The sequence below is a fragment of the Rousettus aegyptiacus genome, unplaced genomic scaffold (genome assembly GCF_014176215.1).
Source record: "Rousettus aegyptiacus isolate mRouAeg1 unplaced genomic scaffold, mRouAeg1.p scaffold_m13_p_13, whole genome shotgun sequence".
Classification (NCBI taxonomy): Eukaryota; Metazoa; Chordata; class Mammalia; order Chiroptera; family Pteropodidae; genus Rousettus; species Rousettus aegyptiacus.
The window spans coordinates 7,622,084-7,636,134 of NW_023416288.1; the positions used below are offsets into that span (position 1 = coordinate 7,622,084).

Here is a 14,051-nt window from a genome sequence, read left to right on the forward strand (position 1 = left end):
TCATTTTCTAAATTTAAATAAACTTTTATTTATAACAATACCACATAATGAAACAAAGATACTTGTAAAACATTCAATATTTTTAAAAATCTTTTTCAGTGTTAAGTAAAATTGTTGTGCTTTAAAGCAGAATTTTTAGTTCTTATGTGTGCTTCCTTTTATGAGCAAAGTTATAACTTTTGGCAGTTTAATATGAATTGCTATTCAAAGGTGAAACTACATTTTTTTCAAATAATTTATAATGAATATTTTCTGATCTTGCTGATTTTGACATTGCTCCAACTTTTTGTGTTTTCTTCCTTGAAATCACTGGTCTCTGGTAGAAATTGCTATATCTTTCTAAGGTTGGAGAAATATCCTCTGCCTTTACCCCTTCTCTGTGTTGTTGGCCAATACATGGTAATTGATCTCAGATTTCTGCATGAAGAAGAAGCTGAAATATCAGTTCATTTCTCTGTGAAGTTCGTCATCTCTCCTCCTAAAACATCCTCCCTCTGTAGGTCCTTCACTGCATCATAAATCTTTCATTATACCATCTATTGTACTATTTTATAATAATTTTTCTTTATGTCTCTCTAACCATCACTCTATGAAGCTAGGTTTTTATTTATTTTATTTTCATAATCTCTGGATCCAGAAGTATTTTGTACCAAAGAAGAATAGTTTATTAAATAATTGTGTAAATAAATGTGTTTTAACTGTAATCTGTATATAAAAGTAATGAAAATGATTCTAAAACACCAAACTAGCATAGCAAAATGCATCTAATGAGAGATTTATATTGACAAAAGTTTAAGGATTTAGACGTAAACAAGAAAATGCTTGTAATTCACCATATATCCTCATATCTTCCTATTAATCTTTGATATTACCTGTCAACTTGATGCATAAATTCAAGGTCACTTGTTACATACTAACTCTGGAAATCTTATAATTTATCTAATTTTCCTAATTTTCCTTGTGTCAGTTATGTCCTCTGTACTAAGGTGGTTAATAATAACTAATTCTAGAATTTTTTTCTCACTTAAATAATGACATGGAAGATTTTAGCATGACACCTGACCCATAGCATTATGTTAATAGGTATTTGTTCTCATCCTTATCTTTTCCTAGAATTTTTCAAGTCACACATGAGAGGGAAGCTCTAAAATATGTTAATACAATAGAAATATCTTACTTTTTAATGTAATAATTTAATTTTTTAATGTAATATTTAAAATAAAATAAAATTTGAAAAGTCTGAGCACTGGAACCAGAATAGTTTTTAAAAATTAACTTTAATAACAAGGCACAGTGTATGGGAATCAAAAATGGGTATAAATTATTCCAACTAGGAAATTAATATTAAATTGACTAGTATTGCTGAAGAAGAACAAAGAAATTTAATGACATACATTAAAAAAGTGAAGCAATACTTTAGTTCCCAGAACCTTGGAAAAGAAATGTGAAAAGAGGTAAGAGTTTGAAAAAATAGAAACATAAGGAGAAAAAGAAAGTAATATTCTAGTTGGTTTGTTTCTGTTTTTTAATAACCATTAGGTCAACATAGAACAAGAAGTTCTAGCTCCCTATATCTCTGAACTCTCATCTGTTAAATGATCAGATTTGCTGATTCCTAAGATTCCTTCAATTTCTGCAATATAAAAGTCATGAACAAAAGAGAAACAACGTATCATGCATAGAAGTAGGTGAAAAATCTTTGAACTAAGAGGCACGGCTATGTATATCTGAATAAATGCGGATGTCCTGTGAGCCTAAGAAACTTTGTGGTTTTCTACCTAGGATCTTTACGAGGGCATTGTCCTATGCATGTGAGCTACCTCTCTAGTGCGTGAGCTCCTCAAAAGTAGCTGTTACTAAATTATCCAAGCCAATTTGGGCACATACTGTTATTGAGATCTTAGTAAATATTGGTAACCTTCAATAAATAACAGTAGGACAGTTATAGATCTTCTCCCCAAAGCAAACATAGCAAACACCCTCTCTGATTGACTTCTGAGCAGTAAACAGGAACCCAGGCTTTCCAAGTGCTCCACGAAGTTGCCCCTCCCTATTCTTTTGTCATCGTAGTTCTTTCATGGAAGCTGCAACAGAGGCATACACTTAACATGCTGTAACTATGGAATTCAGCTAACCATCCACTCATAGTCAAGCAATCAGGAATGCCCCCAAATCAAGAGCTACACAAAGGGCTATTTCTGAACTGAGCCTTGGACAACTGGGCTTGGTGGGTATGGAGTTAGCCAGTAATATTTTTAACCAATTTATAAATCTCAAAACCATTAATTTCAGTAGCGAAAATCTCATTATTTTATTATGTAGATTTCTGGATTTTAGGAGATAAAGAGGACCGAGTTATAGATTTTGATTACATTCTAAGTAAACAGTTCTTGAGTGAATGTTCACCACTAGAGTAGCTGCCCACTATGAGAAGGCAGATTAAAAATACTCAATACTAACACATTATATTTTATATTTAGTATTTGAAATACATTACAGGAAACCCTACAGTAAAGATCATACTTTCTTCCTTTTTGCGGTAGAGTTCTGGACACACAGTGGCCACAGAATAAATATATCATCGAGTATGGGTGTGTATGAAGAGGCATGTCATTAACATTAATCCCCAAACAAGCATTGTTAAATGATACTTCTTTTAAATGATATTGCAAAGATTATATATATATATTTGTCTAATTTAGCATGCACTATAATGGCTTGATTTGTTTCTAGAGTGTATTTATTTTTGTTTTAATGTTTTTTCTTATGTGTTGCATATATAATAGTATAGCCACAAATATTGCTATTTTAATTCTGATATAGCAAAAGAATGTCAGAACTAGAGTAAATCTGAACTTGTTCATTTTGCATAGCCTTGCCCCATGTTGTTCTCATCTCCAGCTTCCCACAATGAGAATTTTTATCTATGCTTTGTTTCTTATCTTAAAGACCATTGTGCATGTTGTTATATGGTTCCTATGAGGACTGTAAAGTCCTATAACTAAGACACAGGATAAAAAAGTCAAGGGAATTGCTATGAGAAAATAAGTAGGGATATCCCTAGAGAAGGAGCTGCTTCTGTGTTCTTTTAAACATCACACAGTAATTGTTTTTTTTTTTTTTTTTTTTTTTTTTAAAGCAAGAACCAGAGTGAAGAGCAGCTCATTTTCAAACTGGAGAGCTTGGAAAACACTGGCTGCAGGATTTACTTTGATTTGGGAATCCCACTGCCTCTCTGCAGTGTCAATCAAAATTCCACAGTCATTCTTGGCTACTTGGAGGTGCAGTCGACTGATGTATAGCAGTGATTTGACCCAGCACTTGGGGCAAACAGAACCAGAATTATCAGTGTTAATCCCATTGTCTTCCAACCAGCATTAACATTGGTGGCCTTGCACTTTTTCATCGGACTTCTGACTGGTAATTACATCTGTGTAATCATTGTAACATTTTCTTGCCAAACAATGTTAAGACTCAAGACTAGAGCCTGCAGCCCTAAAATCTTTTACTTTGATATGATTTTTGCTTTGTTCTTGTCCAGTTTAATCTATACTTGTATTTTTCTCTTTTCTCAGGGTGTATATGAGATATTATAAACATTCAGATACCCTGTCCCAAGCGTTTGGATAAGAAGTTGTATCTAAAAGAATATGGAGTTGATCAGATATAGTAACTTTACTATGATCCGATCTGTAATAACTACAATAGTTAAATGATAAGACATTCAAAAATATTTGAAATTATCCAAACCCTCCAAAATGTATACCCTCATATACATGCAACAATAGAGGTATATCTTAATAGAACAACATATTAAAAGGGCAAATTGGTGCATAGCTATTTTTTTTATTCTTAAGAATGCATATGCTCAGGAAACTGTTAATATGTAGATGGTCATTTTTTACCTGAAGATGCAATTATAATAAATATCATTATGTAACTTTGGGATTCTCTTATATTAAGATTGTAAGGCAGAATTTTTCTCTTTTCAATCTTGGAGAAAGAAGAATCCTACCCTCCCCCACTTTTTATAGTCAACAGTAACCAGTAGAGATCACAGGCAGTTTCTACTGCTGGTGTTCCTGAAATGGCTCTAGTCAACAAGTGGCTACTGTGACCTGTTTAAGAGGTGACTTTGCAACTTTATTTTACCACCAGATTAGAGAACTCCTTCATCATACTGTATAGCTGACTTGGGTTCCTGAATCTTCAATGCAACAGCTAACGGGCTATAGGAAGTAACATTAAAAATTACTTATTAAGTGAAAGCCAGTTTTTAATTTCCAAATTATTCCTATGATGTTTACCTTGGTAAGAACTAGCTATATAGAATGATAATGGGAGCATAAAAGACCAGGTACTAGAAATAGGTAAAATATTACTGATTCCAGACAATCATTTTACTGGTTACATAGGGATGTTTCTATTAATTACATTTTATTTTGACCTGTGTGGTAATACAATATTCTGTAGGAACAAACAATATTTTTATGCCTTAAATTTATTTCATTGTGATTATCTTAAATTGTTGGAAACTGAGTCTTATGAATTAAAAGAGAGAGATTGGTTTGCCTCGGTGGATATTGTGTGAAGGTGGGGGGCTGAAGAAAGTGTTTAACATAGACAAGGAGAGAAAATGTTAATGTAATGTCATTCAAGAAATAATTCATAACATTACTTATACTTCAAACCTATATAATTTTATTTGAAATTTGGGTGGTTAATATAGTTATTTATGCCCTCTAAATGAGCCATAATTAAATATTTCAGTATAAGATCACAAACAATTACGGATTTACAATTATGTTACCTAAATGTAAATAATTAGAAAAAATTGAAATGACATGTTACATAGTAATGCTACTAAGATATATTTTTATATTAAAGACAAGGACTTTATGAATATCAGCATTATGTAAATGACTTTATCTTTAGAGAGCTGGATTATGTATTGCATCATGTTTATTCATTCAACAAATATTTGTCCAAAACATAGTAGGTACTGACCATTTTCTGTACCTAATTTTATCCACTTAGCACTTTGAGTAATCAATTACTTTCCCAGTATGAATATTTTTATTTAATAAAGTAAATGGATATCAAAAAAGGGAACATTTTGTAGGGGATCACTGCTCCAGGGGGTAATCAGGAAATCCTCCATTGAGTTTAGTAGCACAGGTTTTCATATTTCTCCCTAAAGGGTGAAGAAAGATCAGTGGACTCCTAAGTATCTGAAGTCTGTGAAATCTTAGGTTGCTTAGAAACTCAGTGACTGAGGGCTTGCTATGGCAACCCAATTTATCAGTGAATAGAAAACTCACTTACCTGGCATTATGCCAAATTTTCATATTCTGCTAGTAAGAATATTAAGATTAGCCTTTCTATCATATTAGTATTTTTATTATTTACACAAACCGATATTACAATTTGCCAAATTCTGAAAATAGTAATTTACAGTTTATAATAGAGAGAAAGTATGTGAAAATTAACCTTTAATTCACAATGTAATTTTAGTTACTTTAAATTTATTATGTCTTTTAGTTACTATCCTACTGTCTAAACTTACTTATATATATGTATATATGATTTGCATTAAATTAAAAGTATGAGAAAGTAAGACTAGTGTTATATATAATCTATGTGTTTATAAAAAGGTCCTGTAAATTTTGACTTCTATTAATAGTTCTAAATAAATCTATATATTTACCCATGTATGTACATGTAGTACATTTTAACAATATTTTCATTTTATATTAACCCCTTATTCTCATATAAATATAATAAATGTGTTATCATAATCCTTCTCTTTAAAATCGTATGCTTTAAGATGTAATATGACACACAAATGTATTAGACAATTAAATTATTTGAAAAGCTCATTTTTTCAATAATGGAAAAGACATTAGGGGATGTAATTTTATTCTCGGTCTGAGTATTTGCTCCCCGCAGGACATTGTCAATTTACCCTTTGTAATTTTGGACATATGTTCAGATTTTAATGACACTTTCTATTTTTTTTTACATATTCATGCTATAAATAAAGTAATTTTCTCTGCACCTTTTCATAGGTAGCCATTATATTTCTCTTATCTCTCTATTGATTCCAACTCTTGTATGTTTTTCACAGTTAAGAGCAGAGGTAGAGTCGGCAGCCTCTCCTGAGACAAGACTGCTACAAGGTTCTAGTTATTGTTCTTTACTCCTAGGTTTTGGCATTTATGCATTTTGTTTTGATATTTAAGTGTTCATCATATTAAAGTTTCTCTTGAGGGTAAAAGAATCAGTCTGACTCAGGTTTTCATGGCACAAGCATACCTTTGATGATAATTTCATTTTTCTTTACACTTTATTCATTTCTACAAAATTCTGCAATTACTCAATTTTTTTAATCCTCTAGTATGTCAATTCAGCTGACCAATGCCCATATTAATGATGATATGTCTCATCTCACAGATGGAAACACGTATAAAGACAGACCTTAAATTACTTTTCTCGAATTAACTGCCATCAGAACAGAAAAGCCAGTGCCCTGGTTCAAGACTCCAATGACTAGGCCACATTGGCATCTTCAACAAAAGTCTATTTTGTAGTCAGATAAAGGTCCACTGTTTATTAACAAAATAAATGAGCAGTCGAGAACAAATCCACTAAACAACCCAAAGGAGTCAAACTATTAGCAAGGGATCACACATGTTAGTCTATAAAGAGATAAGATAGTAGATTGGCATGTGAAAATCATATAGTAGATTATAATATTCAAGATACTTAGAAAGAATTTTTAATAGATAAAAATGAAAGAATTCAACCATTTACTAATGATCTCTTTAATATTTAATCATGTTTTGTGGTATGATTTTTAAAATAAATTTTAGAAATCTTTATTTTAATTGATGCATCCCTTCTTGGCAATGGACACAAACACAATTGATATATTAGATCATTTAAGATGTTTGGGAAAAGCTTATTTGTAGGAGCATGTCATTCATCCTTGTATATAGTTATTCAATAAATGTCTGGAATGAAAAAAGTGCTACAGTCCTTCGAAAAATATGTTTTAATGTGGAAGAATCAGGCTACTTGTTTAATACATTAAGATTTTTGCTTAGAGTAGATTACATCTGTTCCTTATTCCATTACATACCTAGTATCTACTAAATATGAAAAAATGCATATCTGGAAAATAACCAGTCCTTTTAAACTTAATATCAGATAACTTGGAAAATTAATGTTACCTTCTCTTCTAACAAAGTATGTGAAATACCTATTTCTCTTTTAAATCTATACTGTGATAGATTTAAAAGAACCTATCATATAGGTTCTTCAACATCTATTCAATGAATATTTGAACACTTATTATGTATTAGGCACTATTTTAAAATCTGAGATATAACAGTAAATACTACCAATACAATTTCCAGTGAATACATTATAGGGTGTTTTATTGTGACCTACTCCTTTGCAACTCGTGAATGAACAAATAAATGATAAATTGAGCTTTTTTGTAACATTTTCTATGAATAGGACCCTAAAGTGCTCTGGAGAGATATAGGTGAATAAAATATAGTCACAAGATATTTTATATGTGCTTAATATTGTATTAATATCTGTTTCATATAGTATAGAAAACCATATTGCAGGTACTCTTTTTTTCTTTTTTTAAAGAGGCCTACTGGTTAAGTAATATTTAATTATTACACTTAATGAACTGGAACTTGGTTAGATGTTTTAATTATTTAAAGTATATGTGACCTAAAACCCACATTTACATAGACTCTCAGGGTAACAGCTTCAGTGCTTTTAACTTAAACTAGCTGAATCAAAAGGAGATTATAGGGGCACACCTAATTGAAAACTCCAGAGTACAGTTGGACCAAACTACTGGCTCTTTTGTCATAATTTCTCTGCTCTTCCCTTTGTTTGGGCATTGGCTTAGACCCAGGTTGACTTTCCTTGAGGTTCTAAGATGGCTCCCAGAAGTACGAGAATGTTTTCTTGTTCTTATACGTAGAGGATGGGAATGGGGAAGAAATGACAGTAGGACGATTCTCATCAATGTTAAACAAAGGAGCATAAGTTTTTGTGAGGTCTAAGGAGAAGTGGATGTTTTTATAACATTCCCTATTTAATTAAATAAAATATGAATAAGAACATTGGCATTTTTAGAGGCAATGCCATGTTAATGCCATGTTAATGCATGTTTTATAAATCAGAATATGAAGTCAGCTTTTGAATCTTTCCTTCTGGACTCAATATTAAAGGCATCTCTGAAAGCAAAATCAGCTACTCATGGCTTCTAGAACATAAGCTGCTCCTCCCTACATAGGATGCACTAAAGATCTGAGAATATGAAGTTCTTGAATAAAGGTTACTATCTTTTATTCTTGGAAGTTATTAATCATATTGATGTATCTCTTTTGAGTTATCATTTAGTCAATCAAAATGGCTGAATTTAGTCAGATTTATTCATTACGTTTCATTTTTAACTAAAAATTGAAACCAATTTCTCCAAACATATCTTAATACTCATGAACTGGATTTTTCCAAACAGACATTTTCTATTCTCAGCATTAATTTTATTCACCTAGGATTGGATGAAGATTGTCTGAAAGTGATATATTCAATGGTAGAATATTTTATCATAGAAAGAACAGGTTTTCAAAGTAATTAATTTGCACCAAAGACTTTAAAACAAAATCACCATAGTATTTTTTACTAATCAAAATAACATGGAAGATAAGCCAAAGAAAACTCAGTAAATAGCACAAATTTAACTCACTCTTCATTTTTTGAGTTTCGTAGTTTGAAGAATTTAAATATTTCTACTCCGTAGAATTGTATGTATAAAGTTAAAAGAATAAGTGGCAGAATGAGTTAAGGTTTGAATAAAATATTTTTTAGTAAGATTTTGAAACCTATGATGGTGTATTGAACTGCCATTGGCAGCTGGATGTCTTTCAAAACAAGAAATATCTGTAAATATCTGTGGATAGTGTGAGCATATCCATAAAAGGAGTGAAGCACCAAAGGAACTCATGAATTCTACTGATTTAGGGATAACTGTGCTTTTATAAGTACAATGGCAATAAGTTAATTTGGATGCAATTCCAAATTTACATACCTAACTCATGTATTATTTTGAAAAAATGTTAGATAAAAATGAGTTAAATAAAAGTCAACTAAGACAGATAAGGAAAAATTAAAATAAGCTTGTGAAAGAGAACAGTCTATACTGAAGCTTATCACAAAAAAAAAAATATTTTGGGACATGCTTCTTTCTAAACTGGAAAATATTTAATGGTTTTTAATTTTGAGTTGCATGAAATGGTACAGTTTCCATGTTTTTATGGACTTATTTCACCTCCAAATTTTACTCACTGTAACTCTCTTTCCTCTAACCTATTGTGATTACCCAGTTTTCCCTGAGGAGTTATAGAAAATGAGAGGAAAAATAGGCCTAGCAACAATCTTGGCTTATGTCCAGAAAATATTTTTAGTTCTTAGAATACATGGAAGATGCTGCTTCAACCCTTATACATGCAGCTTGGGAAAACAATGATATTCTCAGCATATTCACTCTAAACAGGAAAGCACTGTGTTGTTAGCAAAAGGAGTACTCAGATAACATAAGCATCTCAATTCACATTTGTAAATTTATTCATGAACTGGAGATAATAAGGAGTAGGACAGTTTGTTACCTAAATACCACAGCTGAGAAACCTTGGGTCCCAAGAAAACAATTGTGTCCTAGCAGTCTCTCAGGATAGATGCACTAACCAAGCAGTGGAAAATGAACAGGACTAGCAGAGTCATTTAAGGGTGACATTCCACAGAAATTCAGATTTCATAACCTACTTTTGTTTACTTAATCACAACCTCAGAAAAAAAGAGAAGAATAACATTCAAGTATCTGAAAGGGGATGGTCACATAAACATGTTTTGAATCCTCAGTACTTGTTGGAGAACAATGAGGATGACAGACATTTGCATAAAGATAGGACTGATGCTACTTAAATCGACCTAGTTGAGTCAGAAGGAGGTAAGATTTCTTTCTACTTAACCACAAGGTAGATTCCTTCAAGTCCATTGTCAGTGCTTCCTAATGGAAAGCAAACTTTAATGCTTCTTCTAAAGTGTCAGGGCTAAATGAAGTTTAATAGGTTAAGCTAAACTTCTCTATAACTAAAAATTTGGGTGTGGTGATTCCAAAGGGAGGGTTTTACTCTTCTCTGACAAGTGGGATTTTCTTTCATTCAATCAGATTACCAGTTGTCACAGAGACACATGCAGGACAGTTGCTGTGTTTCAACATTTTATAATTATTCTCAATTTACATGATATCTCTTTTATGTTTATAGAATAGTAGTCTGCTCCTGTTTATTCTGTCTAGATTCTAATGTTTGCAATTTCCAAAATACACTCATGGAAATATGTAAAGAAAGCAATTTAAATGCTCCATAACAGTTCCAGGAAAACATTTGCTTTTGGAAGATTATAATATGGGGGATGTGGATATGTATTTGTGTGTATACAAAGTGGTGGGTATTTGTGTTTAGTTTTAACAATTGTATAAGGCTTTGTTCAACTGAAAAGATACATTTAGGGTATGATGTTCCCACTTTGAATCCTATAGATTCTTGGAAATCTTAAGAATATATTTCAAGTTCTTCCAAAGGGTGCATTGAGAAGTAGCACTCTAAAGCAAACCTGTTGGTCTCTTGGAACTGTTGACTCCAACCTTTTTGGCACCAGGAACAGGCGCTTCTATGAGAATCTAATTTCTGAAGATCTGAGGTGGAGCTGAGGTGGTGATGCTAGCATTGGGAGTGGCTGCAAACGCAGATGAAGATTCACTTGCTTGCCTGCCACTCACTTCCTGCTGTAGACTGATACCAGTCCATGGCCCAGGAGTTGGGGATCTCTGTCTTGGAAGACAGAAAACTCAGGCTTTTCCAAGACGAAACACTTTCTTTAAGCCCACTGAGAACCAACTTGGAAAATGATGGTTCGATTTTGTTGTAGGGTTTGATAGACTGTTTTATATTACTTTAAAACTTTTAGCAGAAGCTGGTGTGTCACTCAAAAATGCAGGGTTTGTGCCAACGTCTCTTTGAAGTGTCAGAAAGAAACAGGAAAAGAAAGGCATCAGAGATGTATTATTTCTTGTGTGGTGATTTTAAAAATAAATTGTTTTGCTTTTTAGAAACTACTTTTTATTTCAGCTATAAAAAGAAATCTAATTAAGTGTGCTTCCATGTCCCTAGACGTATGAGTGTGTCTGCACGTGTGCATATGTATATCTGTGCAGATGTATGTGTGTTTAACTCTTTCAGGAATTTGATGCCCAAGAGTTGAGTATCTTTAATCTTAAGGTAACCAATTGTCAGATAGCATAAATGTCAATATAATGTAGTTTTTCAAAGACAGACTTGACAATGTGGTTAGTATGTCTGTTTATTAAATGAAACAAAATCATTTTGTCTCATTATCCTTCTGGTTTTTTTTTTTTATATACATTCATTATGGTCTTTGACTTTCTCTAACCTTTCTCAAAAGTATTTTATTTATTTCATTTTTAAGACCCTACTTCAAGGACTATCTCTAGTCTAGATTATATTTCTCAACACTAAAATTTACTGTACCCTTGGTTCAATTTTCTATATTTCTGCCCTGAAAAATTTCAAATTAATTGATTGCACAATTTTTTTCAGTCTTTTTAAAATCTGGCATTTGCTAACTAATTGCTTGTTTTTATTATTGATTTTTTTTCTTACTGTTTTACCACACTATGTTTTGAGGCCTCGTTAATCTTTTACCAGAATATTTCTGCTTTCCCCCACCAATAATTCTCCATCTACTGTATGAGTATGAATTACCCTGATAACTATGCTGATCATAACATTTCCTTACATTTCTTAGTGTCATTTAAATGTTGACCTTTTCTCCCTCTCCTTAGAAAGTTAGGTCAGCTTTGCAAACTTCAAGTAAAGATTAGGTCTACTAACATTTTTAGATGGCCTATGGATATTACATATTGATCTGACCTCACTCAAATAAGGACTATCCACAGAAGTTCTCTCTCTTTAATCTCTCTTTTACACACATCTCCTGTCGTAGCTTCTATTAAACATATGAGTAAGTTTATGTTATATTTTTAATTTAGTATGTTTGCTTTCATTCAGTTTCAATTCATTAGACCACATGGTTTAAATCTAAACTTTAAATACCTTGCTATTTTTACTTGATCTTTAATAATGTCCTTGAAATATTCTTTTAAAGGTGATATTGGAAATCTCCATTTTAGACTCTCAGTCTTTCACTGGCATGACATTATACTGTTATGTCTCGTGCATTTGATATTCTTTTTTAAAAATTATGTTCATATATATTTATTTTTATCTCTATATGTAAAGCCCTCCTCATCATTCAAAGCAGATAGACTGTGCCATTAGTTTAGTACTTCTATAAATGAATGATGCAGCAATTGAAAAAAATAAATGTATGTTCATATGCACACACACACATAAAATCATGGATGTATATACATGTGCATTACTATGTATGTATGTATGTATGTATGTATGTATGTATGTATAAATTTCCATTGTTAGTTATCCCCAATAATAAAAGTGATAAAACAAATGTTATCTTATGGTTTTTACACTGATAACTAATATCTTGAGACAGTTTACAGGGCTTTAGAATGGATTTTATTTGTTTAATCTCAAAATAATTCTGTTAATTGTCACTTACAGACTATGTTAACTGTTCATTCCTTGTTTGTTGTGTTTAGATACTATTTTCCTCTCAATACAATATCAGGTTATTTAAAATTGTCATTCAATTTGTACAATGTTTTGAAAAGAATATGTAAAATTGGGTATCGATCAAGAATTTATTTTTTTATTTATTTTTTCAGAAAACAGGATAGGCTCTTTAGTCAGTCTATATGGGTTTTAATTCTTATTTTGGCAGAGTTAGTCATGTGCCCTCAGCTAGCTGTCTAAAAAGTGAAGTAAGGTGGTGTAATAAGTTAATGAACTCATACATATGAACTACCTAGTTGGACTACTGGCAAGTAGCAGGCTCCAATATGTGTTTATTCTGTTGTCATATCATCATCATAATTATGTCTTAATTTATCTATACAATCTAGAATTGCAATAGATATTATACTAAAATTCTTCTTTTCATTTGCCAAATTATAAAAAAAAATAATCGTTTAAAAATATTTACTATGTAGAACCTATATGCATACAGCTTTACATTTTTTAATTTAAAACTACAATCTGATTCAATTTTCAGCTTGAGGGTGTAGGTAAATTCCATAGTTACTAGCTTTGACAAAAAAGGAAACCAGGAATATGATTAATGTGTGTTGGCCAATTCATAATCGTATTACTGTTAATAAAACTGTGATCAGCACTAGGGCCACGTGATCCCTCTTCTAGAACTCTTGTAATACATCTATAATTTGCTTCTCAAACATGTTGCAATTTTTATGTTAGTCAACTTACTTTACTCTTCCTCTTTTACTTGGTAAGTGTGAAATTCCATGAATCAGCTTATCAAAAAGTACTATTATAAAAGATTTTTAAGAACCATACAAATGCCAGAAGAAATTTTATTATTTTTATATCTTTGAAGTGAAGAAAGCTTTCAAAGTATGATACAATACTTAAAAGAAAATTACAATGAAAGATAGCATAAAATTAAAAATTTTGATAATTTAAAATAGTTAAAATAAAAGTAAATATAGTTAATTTTTAAAAAAATTGTCAAATGTCAGAAGACTGGCCATGTTCTTACTAATTAACAAAGAAAAGACAAACAGACAAAAAGGAAAAGATGAACCAAAACATTATTACAAATATTTAACAATATACATGGCTAATACACTTAAGAAAATAGATTAAACTTCATTGAATTTAATATTTACCAGTTAAAAAAGGACTTGTTAATAAACTTAAAATTTTGTATAAACTGGCAGATAGGCTTCTTACACATTGTGTACACATATAAACAAAAATTTGTAAAACTCTCTCTACCAAAGA

General features: G+C 31.4%; 1 protein-coding gene across 4 annotated transcripts in view; it reads left to right on the forward strand.

Annotated features, from left to right (window-relative positions):
* Positions 1–14,051, forward strand: part of CD36 (CD36 molecule) — a 76,100-nt gene that overhangs the window by 19,252 nt on the left and 42,797 nt on the right. For all 4 annotated transcript variants that reach the window (XM_016159616.2, XM_016159618.2, XM_016159615.2 and 1 more), the window contains exon 2: positions 3,140–3,420. The gene's annotated coding sequence lies outside the window, so the exon portion shown is untranslated. The remainder of the gene's footprint in view (positions 1–3,139; positions 3,421–14,051) is intronic.